Below are 14,738 nucleotides of genomic sequence, written 5' to 3'. Positions count from 1 at the left end.
TAAATAAATGAAACAACATAAACAACTGAAACATTTATCAGGCTCAATGTCAAAGATACAAATAAAACAACCAGGGGCCCATAATACCACCACCTAAGGATGCCAATTAATGAGTTTTTGTTTGTTTTTGTTTTTGTTTATGTGCATAAGTATTTTCCTTGTATGTATGTATTTGTGTCATGAAATGCCCATGGAGGCCTGAAGAGGGTGTTGGATCCCCTGGAACTGGAGTTAGGATGGTTTTTAGCCGTTATGTGCAAGCTAAGAACTGAACCCAGATCCTCCAGAAGAGCCACCAGTGCTCTTACCTGCTAAGCCACCTCTCTAGCCCCCAGTTAATGTTTTAAACGTATGAAATAATGTGTTGTCTTGCAATGAGTGAAATGATTCTATACGGTATAAAACAAAGGACACAGCTTGCCAGGGTCTTCTCCTTCAGCCTTCTTCACAGAGACCAGCAGCTTCACTGGCTCACTGGGGCCCCAGGCAGGAAAATGAAAAGATGTTAGTACTAACACACATTGTTCACTTCAAAGTTTTATGTATTTATTTTTATTTTATGTGTATGAATGTTTTGCTTGCATTTATGTAAGTGCACCACCTGTGTGCAATGCCTGAGGAGGTCAGGAGAGGGCGTCGGATCCCCTGGACCTGGAGTTACAGATGGTTAGCTGCCATGTAGGTGCTGGGAACTGAACCCTGTTGCCCTGCAAGAGCAGCCAGTGCTCCTAACTGATGAGCCCTCTCTCCAGCCCCTATTGTTGACTTTTTAAAAAGTGGTTAAGAGCACTGACTGCCCTCAAAGCTCACAGGTTCTGGCCTCCCTGGCATTGCATGAAATGGATGCACTTATATACACGCATGCAAACACTCATACATATAAAATAAAAATAAGTAAATCCAAAAAGATTTTTTAAGTACACATTCTGCACACTTGCCATCTCTTAGCGCACACGAGAAGGCAGCAGGCAGTAGCTTTCTCTCTTTTCACCCTATGAGAGCAACAAAATTGGTCAAGCCAGTATCTTGCTGATGGACATTTCGGTCATAAGTTTGATGTCCCTACTCACAATTTCAGAAAATGCTTCTGAGTGATTATAGCTACTTTAACACAATTTAATAGCTTGACTAGGGATAAGTTCCTAACAATGGCAGTGCTGGAATAAAGAGTAAGGTATTTTACTTATCATTATTGTTTTTCCTAGTGCTGGGGATCAAACCAGGGCCTTGCACGTGCTAGGCAAGTACTCTACCTCTGAGCCATAGCCCCGACACTTAAGCATTTAAAATCTTGATTTTGGGGGGCCAATTTACACTCCAGAATGTTTGTATCATTACATTCTTAATAACATGCCATTAGAGTATCTGATTTCCCATTTATTTATTAATACCAGATATTAAGTTCTCAAAGTTTGCCAGTTGGCCAGGGTTGGTGGTGCAGGTCTGAAATTCCAGCATTTGGGAGGTTGAAGCAGGAGGATCAGGAATTTTAGGTCATCTTTGTCATGTAGATTTCAAGGCTAGCCTAAGCTACTTGAGACCCTGTTCCAAAACGAAAAAACAAAAACAATTTTGACGATATTTTGATGCTGGAGATTAAATTCAGGACCTCGGGTATGCTAGGTTTGAGCTCTACCACTGAGCTGCTTTGTCTCAGTCTTTGGTGGTTTTAGTGTGGATTTCTTTCTGTATTCGTGGCCTAGTACTGCTTCCTACAATGACTGGCCATGGGTGTTTCTTCATTTCATTTCTTTCCAGTTCATTTTCTTGTGCTCAGTGGGTCTCTGAGGACTGTGTCCGTTTTCCCCTCAGGAAAATGTCCTTTCTTTACCTCCTCACTGTCTTCTCTGTCCCCTCTACCTTTCTCCTAGATTCAGACATGTGGATGGGTCCATATGTCATCTTATGTCTAGCCCATATTTTCTACCTGTTGGTCTTTTTATACTTCCTTAAAGATGTTGTCATTACATCCCATTTAGCTTGCTTCTTTTTTAAAATATTTTATTTATTATTTTTTATTTTATGTGTATGTGTGTATTGCCTGCATGTAGGTAAGCACACCTGTGTCTTGCAATGCCCCCATAGAACAGGAGAGACTGTGAGATCCCCTAGAACTGGAGTTACAGGACAGTTGTTAGCTGCCATATGGGTGCTGGGATTTGAACCCAGGTGTTCTGCAAGAAGAGTCAGTGTTCTTAGTCACTGAGCCATCTCTCCAGCCCCTTAGCTTGCTTCTTAAAGATTCGAAATTATCATTTTTGAAAATCAAAGTAATACAGGAAGCTTCCTTTTATAAATACAGCTCATGCAGCTCCTGGTTTTAAAAGAAAGGCTTTGAGGCAGGCGGATCTCTGTGAGTTCGAGGCCAGCCTGGTCGACATAGTGAGTTCCAGAACAGCTGGGGCTACAAGGAGACCCTGTCTCAAAAAGAAAAAAAAGCATTGATCTATAAATTTTTGCTCTTAACTCCCGTCTGTAAACTTGTAAAGTATTCTGGTATCTATTTCCACATTTCGCAACCCCAGGTATTACCATTTTTGTCCGGTTGCGTCTACATTTTTTTATTTTCTTGCACGCATGCGCACATGCACGTGTCCCACAGAGCCTATGTGGAGGTCAGAGGACAACTTGTGGGAGTTGGGTCTTTCCCTACACCACGTGGCTTCAGGGATCAAACTAAAGTCAGCAGGCTTGGCCGGCAAGTGCATTTACCCGCTGAGCCTTCGTGCTGATGCCCCAAATGTTATCTTTTGGCTTCTTTACTTAGAAAACATGTATTTAGCACTAACTCCACCTCCACATTCCATTGCTGTTTCCTCCATCCTGCTGTGATAGTTTTGTACCAGCCTTTGGTTAAATTATTACTTTTTTTTCCAGATAAATACGTGAGTGTCAGATCATGGCAGAGTCAACTACTTCATTATGATCGCGTTTGCTTTTACTTTTCTGGAGTCAGTGGTATTTAACTTTTTTTTTTTTTTTTTTTTTTTTTGTCGTAAATACCTCTCAAAGAAATGGAAAAACACATTTGAACTTGAAAGCACTTTTGCTCAGGGGTTTGCCTGGACCTTTATTTCTCTCCTTTTTGAGGTACAAGGACAGAATCCAGACAGACAGACGGAAGACAGGGAAAAGGTGAAATGTTTTTAGGTCCTCTAACCCAAAAAGCAAAGACATCCACAAGCATCTGAGGAGGTGGAGCTTTGGAAATGAGTTGTCTGACTATAGAATCTTAACAGAGATCTGCCTGCCTCTGCCTCCCAGGTGCTGAGATTAAAGGTGGCTGATTTTTTTTTATATGTATGACTGTTTTTACTACATGTATATAAATGCATTTATGAGGACAATGCCTTGGGAGACCAGAATAGGAACTGGAACTGCAGTTACGGATGTTGTTAACTGCCAACTGTTATCTGGGTGCTAGGAAACAAACCCAGGTCCCCTGCAAGAGCAGCTAGTGCTCTTAACCACTGAGCTATCTCTCCAGCCCCGGGCAGCAACAACTTTGCATTCCTCTTGAATTTCCATGCTGGGAGCGCAGGTTCATGCTTGATGGAGAGAGTAATGGGTCAAAAGCAGAACTTCAATGCTTCTAAATGGGAGAATGGGATATGATAGGTAGGAGAGAAAGGGATTCCTAGGGGTGAAGAAGGTCATGAGAAGAGGAGGCTTTAACTTGGAGGGAATCCTGGCCTCAACATCCATTCTGCCCACCACTAACTGGGAGAACCGCCCCCCCGGCCCCCTGGCACAGAGTAGTTGCTCAGTAAGCAACAGCAATAGGCTGTGAGGATGGACATCCACCAGTCAGAGGTTGCTTTTTTTTTTTTAATATTTTATTATTTTTATTTTATGTGTATGAGTGTATTGCCTGCATGTATGTGAGTGCACCTCTGCCATGCAATGCTGCGGAGGTCAGAAGAGGGCTTTGGATTCCTCTGGAACTGGAGTTAAGGACAGTTCGTAGCCACCATGTGGGTGCTGGGAATTGAACCCAGCAGTCAGTGCTCTTAACTGCTGAGCCATCTCTCCAGCCCCAGAGGTTGCTTCTTAATATCCAGGGGAAGTGCAGCAACAAACAGTCCCCACGTTAAAAAAATATTTTATTATTTTTATTTTATGTGTATGAATGTATCACCTGCATATATGTAGGTGCACCATGTGTGTGCAATATCCTTGGAGACCAGAGGAGGGCATCAAATCCCTTGGAACTGGAGTTACAGATGATAACTGCCATGCAAGTGCTGGGAACCAAGTAAGCCCTCTGCAAGAGCAGCCAGTGTTCTTAACTGCTGAGCCAGCTCTTCAGCCCCTGGTCCCCACATTTTGATCTTTCAGTTTATCTGAGCCACTTTGTAAATTCTTCCAGATGATGGAAGGAACAAGGGTCTTGTAAGGGCTTTACCAGTACCTAACAGATCTTTGTGCCTTTTCAGGGTGCCAGGCCCTCCCTCTTTTCCCTTCACCAAACCTAGGCAAGGCCTATATCTCTATCTGCAGGTGACATGCTTAAAAGCTTTCAAGGCAATTGCATTTGCTGGTTGGTCGTGGTGGCAGATGCCTGCAATCCAACACTTGAAAGACTGAAGCAAGAGGATCATGAGTTTGAGGCCAGCCTTGGCTACATATTGAGACCCTGTCTTAAGTAGAGAGGGGTAGGGGAAACTATACTTTAAAGACTAACATCCCTGTGGTGGACAGGGGTGAGTGTAGAGAGTTCACCTGGTAACTTGTCCTGCTTTCATCTATACAGTGCTGGTCTAAGCACAATCAAAGAGCTGGTGATGCTAAATGGGTCACCAGTCAAGTGAGTCAAAACCACCGTGTTGTTTAGCACTAGTTTCTGTGTGAAAGCCTTGTGAGAGGTATTTGCTCCGTTTTATGAACTCTGCCTGGAAAATATTGGTAATTGTTGCACAAATTGGTAAACTGCTGTCCTTTCTCAGAGTCCAGCTCCACAGTGTGATCAGAGGAGTAACAATGGTGTCATAGCATACGGTGGCCACCACACATTTCCTCTTGGATGGATAAGCAACTTCTGGAGCCTTTTGTATTTCTACAGTGGTACATGTGTGTATACAGAGAGAGCAACACATGCAAGCTCACACCTAATAACACATGTCCAGGACAGTCATTGCTCATCCATGTGTTAGCAAAGAATCTGGGGTTCCATTTGCGACCTCCACCACCCTCCAGGGCTGTTCCTGGAGATATTTTCTAGGTTTTTTCAGATATCTCAGGGCCTCCATGTCAGTCACTACCACCACCACCACCACCACCACCAGTCCTTCCTGCTTTCTGCCTTTCATTAATTCTTATTCCCTTCGAGAAAAAAGCCCAAGAAATGGGCCTGTTACCTTGTTCAATGCTGAGCACATGAAGACCTTAGCTCCAAACCATACCTATGAGCTCAGACACCAGCCCAGGTCTTTGCTATGCATGTAAATCAAAGGGTCAGCAAAATATTAAACAAAGGAGAAGCGTTACATGCCTTAACCACCAGGGGCCGCTGTTTCTCCATGCTCAGGCCAACAACACAGCCACCTTCTCAGACATCAGGAACGCAATGGCCCTATGAGCTTAAAGGAGGTCTACAAATCCATACTCAATGGCGCCCTCCCCTACCTTTCCTTCACAAAATCTTGTACCTGTGCCACACAGAAATTTGGGGACTGTGGTAGACACCAATTTGGAAGCAGAAGTCTGATTCTCCTGGGACAGAACATCTTTGAGTGGAAGGGACCTGCTTACCAGGGTTTTGCTGGGCTCCCTTCTTGAGAAAGGAGGGCTGGCTGACAGAGATGTAGTCCCCAGGCTGGGAAATTCCACATAGGCCTGAGTTGCCATTTCCATTCCTATCTGAACTCTTAGCCGCATTACTACATGAACCAGCAATGGCTCTGACAAGGCACAGCTTCCAAATTCCAACCTGTCCAACATTTTGAAATGATATCTGCTATCATTTATGACGAGGCTTGCTGTAATATCAAAAATCACCATGCCTTGATATTAACTGTAGCTAGTGACAGGTATGCATACTTAGGGCATAGCAGGGATGCGTGCAAACCCCTGGGGTGCTGAGGAAGTGTGGGCCATGACCAAGAAGGCAGTGTTCCTGTCTTATCAACTCTTGGAGTTTGTTTGGGGTCAAGGACCTGGGCTGCTGGGCTCTGTGGAGACTGCTGCTGACTTCAAGTGATAGGCGTTGGAACTATGACCCATAGGGACTTTGGTTCTAATACCAGCAAAAACCCTTAGAATTGGGTGGGTTTTGTCTGGATTTGGTCTGCCTCATGAGTCTCTGGTTCCTGAGGCAGAAAGAAAAAGGAGAAGAGAAGGAAGAGCCGATGGTGGCCTTCTGCCTGTGGCATACACTGAACTAGGCCAGTTCTGCTTTGCAACACTTACCCATCTCCACCTCAGTTTCCTGTATTTTCCCACCCAACACACTGGACGGGCCATCCTAGGGACTGCATCCCCCCATGTCATTCTTTTCAAGGATAGAAGATTAGGAAAAAAGCTCATGGGATTTGTCTAAATCTTGATAGAGGAAAAGTTTATACTCCGTGGACTTACTGAGAACAGACACAAGGCTGCCTATATCAGTTCTTGTCAAAGTCCAGCAGCATCAGGATTTCTTTTGCAGAGTCCTGGGCCGCACTGGAGACCTCCTGACTGAGCGTCCAGAAGAGAGACCAGGGAAAAGCATTTTGACGAGCCCAACTAGTGATTTGGAAGCTTGTCAGCATTTGAGACACACTGCATAATGATGCTTCTGAAAATTTTGCAAAGACCAGGAATGCAGTTCGGTTGGTAACTTGCCTAGCATACAGGAAGCCCTGGATTGGATCTTCAGTGCTGCATAAACTGGGTGTGATGGTTCATGTCTGTAATCCCAGCACTTGAGAGGTAGAGATAGGAGGATCAGAATTCAAGGCCAGTTTGGGCTACATGAAACTCTGTCCTTTATAAAAAAAAAATTTTAAAGAAAGCGTGACAGGTATGGTACAGCACACACCTTTAATCCCAGCACTCAGATGGCAGAGGAAAGCAGGTATCTGTAAGACAGAGGCCAACCTAGTCTATATAATGAGTTCCAGGCCAGCTGTGGCTCTAGGGAGACCCCTGTGTCAAAATAAATAAATAAATACAAATAAATAAATAAACAAGTGAATGAATGAATGAATGAATGAATGAGTGAAAGGGCTGGAGAGATGGCTGCTCTTGCAGAGGACCTGGGTTTGGTTCCCAGCACCCAGGCTAACAACTGTTCATAACTCCAGTTCCAGGGGATCCAGCACCTTCTTCTGGCCTCCCTGAGCATTGCACAAATGTGGTGCACTTACATACAGTTGGGCAAAACACTCATACACATAAAATTTAAAATGCATATTTTAAAAAGCTACTGGATATAGCCACACAGAAAGCATAGACCATGTGGCTTCTCTAGCAAAACAATTGGCACAGGGGCATGTTGGCCTCAGGGCATCTAAGAAAACTCCAGAGCAGAAGCAGGAGAGAGCTCCCCTTCTTCCAGGAGAGCCTTTCCTGTCCCTATATTCCCAGGACTCCACTAGAGCCCCTTCCAGAGGCCCATTCAGCTCTTACTTTCCCCAGGGCTTCAACATGCCTCTCTGTGCTGCTATTGTATCTAGGCCTGCCTCTGTCTTGTCACTTATCACACTGCCACTCCCAGGAGACACCTAGTCTCTTGATGGTAAGGGTCTCGGTTTGATAAATATTTGAGAAATGAATAGGGCTCATCCCTGAGGCTTCTTCTGGGCCTGAGTCACTATCACCTGGAGCACCCTCACAGCCCACTGAGAGAGTACCTGGGTGTGGTGGTACATGTCTAATCCCAGCAGAGGCAGGCAGATCTCTGTGAGTTCAAGGCCAGCCTGGTCTACATAGCTGGAGCTACAGGAAGACATTGTCCCAAAAAGACCAAAAAAAAAAAAAAAATCTTGATTTTCTGTCATGGGAAGGAGGCAAATTTGAGCGCCAGGGCTGCTGCCTCAAACACAGGGCTTCATGCCATTTGCTACCCTGTCACTGGGAGGCCCACCTGCAAACATGGTGAGGAAGATCTGTGCCAGGCAGGGTAAGGGCCACTTCACCTTCCTGCTCACAGAGCTGGGAAAACAACCATGCCAGGTAACCGAAGGCCAACAAGCCCAACCAGGAATCCAGCCCTCCTAAGTCCCCACCCTTTCTTTAACCTAGGCATTGGCCAATAAGAATTTGGCTTCTGCTTTTCCACCTTTCCTGACAACCACCGTTCCGCATATTGAGCAGTGCAAGTTCCAGGCATGCCTGTGTTATTTTATTACTGGCTTCCTAGGTGCCGCCTGATATACAGGATGAGTCCACAGCAGTTCTGTGTGCAGATAACCATGCAAATGTTCTTAAGCAAATAGCTTAAGCTGTAGCTACTTTCCCATAATGAAAGATACAAGCCAACAAGCTGGGAAAATGGAGGAGAGCCCATGCTCTGCCCCACTGTCCAACATCCCTGCTGACCAGGGATGCGAGCAAGTCCATGAGGACTAGGCAAGTCTCACACAATCCTCTCCCTCAGGTCCAACATGTACTGCTTAATACTGGCTTTCGGTAAAAACAAACCTTTGCTTACTTGTTTGAGCAATGTTTTTGATGCTGGCGCAGCTGTGTGTGTGTGTGTGTGTGTGTGTGTGTGTTGGTGTGCTGCTAGTGGCTTTTATTTATTACCACTGAGGAAGCCACCACCCAGTGGCTTTATACTTTCCTAGTCCTCAATTCTTCCTCATCCCAACAGCTGCGCTGTGGACAATGGGGCCCTTGATGTACAGACCTGAGTTTTCAACCTAGGGCCACCAAGGAGAGGGACCAACCACATTGCCTTCCCCTAAGCCCTCACTGGAGCCTCCAGGAAAGTCACCCTGAGGGCACTGGGCAACTGGGCCAGGGTGAGGTCTGCCACTCACTCACCTGGGTCTTTAGCGTTGACAGTGCCTGCAGGAAGGTGACACACAGGGTGGCAATTCCTTCTGAGAAGAGGCCAGGCAGGGTGGGGGACTGGAACTACAGAAGGTCGAGCCTGCTCTGTGAGAAGAGAAAGGGCAGCCAGAAAAGGTACCTTGGAATGAGGATCTTGTCATCAGGGCTGTGGAGAGCCGCTGGTTGAATTAGGAGCAAAATTTATAATGGACAGTGAGATGGAGTTGTAGAATCTGGAAACTTCCAGGCAGAAGGAAGGATGCAAGGCTCCAGTGCAAACTGAGGGCAGTAAAAGGAGAGCGCCGCGTGGGAAGGCCGCCAGGGGGCGCCGGCACCGGCTCGGGCAGGTCCGGCCGGGCCTGCCGGGATGGGCGAGGCGGGGCGGGAGCCCGGCTGCTGAAGAATGCGGCCTTTGGCTCGTCCAGGCATTCCGGCCGGCGCTGGAATGCGAACAGGGTGTTCACTGCCCTGGACGCACAAGCTAGCCCTCCTCCCTCCGGAGAACGCCAGGCAGCGGCTGCACAGGACCCGTGTGCCACCCCACTGAGGCCACATCAGTCCATCCTGGTGAAGGACGTGGCCCTGGGGGTGTCAGGACAGCGGGGCCTGGCCCTAGGCCCGGCAGGGACGTGTTGAAATCAGTTATGGCTCAAAAAAGGGCATAGTCCCAAAGACATTGAGAAAAGGCCATTGAGTGGAAGGGGGGAGAGAATTTCAGCCTCAAGGGACACAGGGCTCAAAGCTCCCATTTGCCAGCCTTTAGGGACATAATTTGTATGACAAAGCCTGGGACAGGAAGAGGGAAGGCGGACAACCCAGTGCGGAATTAGATAATCTCTGACCACAGCCTGAGTGACTGAATACCCAAGAGTATGCCTTTAATTCATTCCACAAATATTTACCGCGCCTCTGCGCAGTTCCTAAGCTCAGTTCTGGGTACACAGAGGTAGAAACATCTCCTGTCCCCAAGGGACTGTGACATACTGATCCTAGAGACAGTCTGTGATGTACACCAGGGTTCAGGAATAACCCAGATTGGGGCCAAGATCCAGGGAGGGTTTCCTAAGAGACAGTAAATGGTCACCTGAAAAAAATAGGAGTTAAAGAGTTCTAGACTGGGGGAATCTTGTATAGGGAGGGGAAGCATGTGGTCTGAGTAGCCCCCCAAAGGATCAGCTAAATTACAGCAAGGATGGGGCATCCTCCTATGCCAACTCATGATGCTGATTGGTTTATGGAGCCCCCACTCTGCAGGAGGACTGGGACTCAGTACTCCACTTTGGGAGTGTTTCAAGGATGAGGATGGATCGTCAATGCCCTTTAAGTATGGTACCAGCACTCCCGAGGTGCTGAGCAAACACTGGCTGGTGTCTCAACACCTTGCCTGACTTAGGACACTTGGTAGACTCCCCTTCAAGGAATCAGTTGCTATCTCTGAAAAGGCAGGCATCTTCCCTCCAACCTTGGGGTGGGGAGGGTGCCTGGTTAGGGAAGTGGCGTTCTAGTCAAGGACTCTCTTTTGTTTTTTTCTTGTTCCTTCCTGGTTTGGGGTGGTAGTGTGCAGGAGAGGAGACTGATGTGGTTGCATAGTCACAAATGTCCTAGAATATACTTAGGGCACCTGGTGTTGCACGTGGGAGATCCTAGGGGCCTGGCTAAGGACAGGATGCATGAGGCAATGTGTGTCTGGGTCATAAAGGATGCAAGTGGGTAATCGTCCAGGAAAGGAGTTGATGGAGGACAGAGGGCAGGGGCAGAGGCAGTACTGGACAGAGGAGGACCAGTGAGAACAGAGCTTTGGGCGAATTGGCACTAAGATGAGGCCTGGGACTCCAAATACACTGTTCCATCCCGACCTGGCATGTGCCAGGATGGATCTAAGCATAAGAGTCCCCATGGGATCATGGCTTCTGTATGTCCCCAGATGTCACTGAGTGCTTCAACAGCAATGTTTACATCCAGAAATTCCTTGTGGAAACCTCCTCCCAGGAGTACACAGGAACCTAAAGTCTTGTGTCCAGAGGAAAAGTTGCAGGCCTTGGAAATGTCTTCAACATTGTTCCTCAGCAAACACAGGAAGATAGGTTTCCTCTGGCTTTGGGGTGCTGACATCTGAATCCAAGCCCCTCCCCCAGCCTGTACTGGGGGTCGGGGGAGGCAGAGGAGTAGGCAGTCATGGAAAATACACGCCCACCTCTGCTCTCCTGACTTATTTCATGTTCTTAGAATTTCCTCTCTTGGAGTCAGGCTTTGTTATTTTAGAATTCCACATGTTGGGAAAACCCCTTACCGTCCTAGCTGTGGGAAGGCAGGGTCATAATGGGAACTCAGAGTCAGGGCCCAGGGAGAGAAGTGGCCTGGCCAGCGGGCCAGAGACCAGTCTCCAAATGAGCCCCTGAGTCACCCTGTGGGCAAAGGCTCTCAGGCTGGGCGTGTGTGCCTCTGTATGAGTGTGTGCCAGCCCCACGGTGGGGACGTGGCAGTATCTTGGTGCTAACTGTCTGGGCCCAGTTCAGACCAGAGCAGCAGTGAGGGTTCCATTAGGCAATGCAAATGTGCAAAGGGGCTTCTAGGTGGGCCTAGATGATGCATTAAATTGAGGACACCCTGACCTACTAGAGACCTGTCCCTGCTCACCACAGGACTCATGCTGTCCCAGACTGTCCACTGTGGCTTCTGCTTTGCTCGTGACCCCCGTTCTGTCTTCATAGATTTGTGTAAAGATGATCCTTGTAGAATCTGAGTCCTTCCTTCACCAGTTCCTCCACTCACCCCCCAAATACTTACAGAGTGTCTACCAGGTGTCAAGCATAGTGCTGGGTGCTGAGAGAACAGAGCCAAACTGGACAGATTGGAAACAAGCTAAGTACCCCAGCAATGAGCAACAGAAAGCCTAGAATACCCACAGGCCCAAGGCTGGATGCATAGAGAAGCAGAAGTAACAATAACAAAAATCAGAACAAACAGAACACTTCCTGATCAAGACAATCTGTTTATGTATTCATTTATCTTTGAGACAGTGGTCTCATGTACCCCTGACTGGCCTCAAACTCACAATTCTTCTGTCTCAGCCTCCTGAGGGCTACATATGCCACTCCACCCAGTGTACCCATATGCACAAACCCAGGGCTTTACACATGCTAGGCAAGCATTTTACTGACTGAACTACATTCCCCAGCCCTCCACAAATAAGATTCTTTTTTTTAATTTTATTTATTATTTTTATTTTTTGTGTATAAGTGTATTGCCTGCATGTGTGTGCATGCACCCATGTATTTTGGACTCACAATCTAAAAGGAATCTTTTTAAAAATATTTATTATTTTTATTTTATGTGTATGAATGTATTGCCTGCATGTAAGTAAGTGCACTTGTGTCATACAATGCCTTGGAGGTCAGAAGAGGGCTTTGGGTTCCCCTGGAACTGGAGTTAAGGACGGTTCGTAGCCGCCATGTGGGTGCTAGGAATCGAACCCAGGTCCTCTGCAAGAGCAGTCAGTACTCTTAATTGCTGAGCCATCTCTCCAGCCCCAACAAATAAGATTTTAATGCCACATGTTTAAAAATATAAATCAACTCAGGTGTGGTGGCTCAGGATGAAAGCCTATTTCAAACAAATTAACTCATGGTAAACAAAATATCAAAATTTTAAATAAACACAGAATCACTAACAGTTCTGGGCTGGGCTGTGTTGGGACCAGAGAGGATAGACAGATTAGGAAGGCTGATCCTGAACACACAGCATTGACAGAATATCATGCAAGCATTAAAATTGGCTGTGGAAGTCAGCTTTGTGACAGAAACTCACAGCAGGCAGTTGAGTAAAACTGATTTCCCTCTGTTTAATATTTTATTTTCTTTCTTCTTTTCTTCTCTATTTTATTGCCATTTTTGAGACAAGGTCTCACATGGTACCCCAGCTGGTCTGGAATTTACTTTGTAGTCCAGGCTGGCCTTGAACTCTTGGCCATCCTCCTGCCTCAAGCTCCCTTGTGCTGGGATAGCAGGTGTGAGCCACCATGTCTGTTTTTGTATAATTTTTCTTAATGATTTTTCTTAAAGAGGGGCTGGAGAGATGGTTCAGTAGTCAAGAGCATTTACTGCTCTTGCAAAAGGACCCAGGTTGGGTTCCCAGCATCCACATGGTGGCTCACAAACATCTGTAACTCCAGTTCCAGGGGAACTGGATGCCCTCTTCTGGCCTCTATGAGCATTGCATGCACATGATACATATACACACATGCAGGCAAAAATTTATATGCATAAAATAAAATAAACCTTTAAAAGTTGTTTTTTAGAAGCTGTTAAAAAGACAGCATTATAGCAGAGTGTGCTGGTCTTTGGAGCAGAACTGCATTGTGCATGTTGAGGCCTGAGACTGAGACCTACTGAGACTGAGACTAACCTGAGACCTACTTTGTGCAGATGCAGCTCCCTTCCAGCTGAAACCATGCTTTCTTTGTCCCTTTCCTTCATGGCCCCTTCCTTCCATTGGACCACATCTTCCCTGATGCTGTTCACTGAGCAGACCATAGGTAGACTGAACTGGGCCCTTGGTGACTGACAAGTGGGCTTGTGTGTGACTGAGGGAGGGAGTTCAGTTAGAAAGTATTTCCAATGTTGTGTTTTTCTCTCTGGCACAGGCACACCCCTCAGACTGGCATGAATCACAATTCCCTAAAGCCTTTATCTGCCTGGAAATGCCTGGTGGTATTTCCCACAGTTCAGAAGCCATCAGCCCTGCATGCCAGTAGGCTTAGCTATCCCCACCCAGCCACAAATTTCTCACCCATCCCCTGGGGAGGTCAAAGAGGGGAGAGACGCAGGAGGCAGAGGTGTCACCTTCCAGAACCTACAGCCACTCTGGGATTTTGACCACAGGGGCCTCTGAACTGAGGTCCCTCCCGAGTGGCCTCTCTGTATAGGCAGAAAGATTCTCGGTCCGTCCTCAAAGGTAGATTCTCAGGATCCAGCTTGCTCCAGCACTCTGTGGTCTCAACTTGTCTATTGAATGCCAAGAGGTAAGGATGTTCTTGGCTCTAAATGTGGGTGCAGCAGATTGCATTTCTCAAAAATGCTTCAACCATAGTGCAGCTAATTCGGGCTATGTAAGTTATGCCAATGACATTAAGTGGAATTGTTATGCAGACACTTCTGGAAAGCTGCCTTTAAAGGACAGTGGAATGTTCTTCTCAGCCATTTATCCTGCTGCCTGGAATGCAAATGTAATGGCTGGAGTTCTAGCAACCTTCTTGGACCATGAAGACAGGATAGGGAGAAGCCTTGACAAATACCAGAAGCTTTGAAAGAAAAGAGACATTTAACTCGCTCAAAAGTTTTGATTTTTTTTTTTTTTTTTTTTTGTGTGTGTGTGTGTGTGTGTGTGTGTGTGTGTGAAAAGATAAGTTTGGAAAGTATTTGTAAATCAGAGAACAAAGGATGCAAAAAGAAAAAAAGTCAAAGTTGATGAACATGTAAGAGTGAACATCTAAAAATTGAAAAATATAAATGACTGAATAGGACTATTGATACACAAGTCATTCAGAGAGTTAAAGAAGTTGCTGGTAGTGAAATGGTTAGGACAACATGAAAAAAATGAAAAAGACTGGCAACACCAGCCATCCACAGCATCTCACACCTGCAGTCCTGGCTCTTGGGAAGCTGAGGCAGGAGGATCAGGAGTTCATTCTCAGATACATAGCAAGTTCAAGGAGAGCCTAGTCTACATGAGACCATGGATTTGAAGAAGGAGGAAGAGAAAGA

This window comes from Nannospalax galili, unplaced genomic scaffold (genome assembly GCF_000622305.1).
Source record: "Nannospalax galili isolate Female #2095 unplaced genomic scaffold, S.galili_v1.0 scaffold1046, whole genome shotgun sequence".
Lineage (NCBI taxonomy): Eukaryota > Metazoa > Chordata > Mammalia > Rodentia > Spalacidae > Nannospalax > Nannospalax galili.
This window is presented reverse-complemented; position numbering follows the sequence as displayed.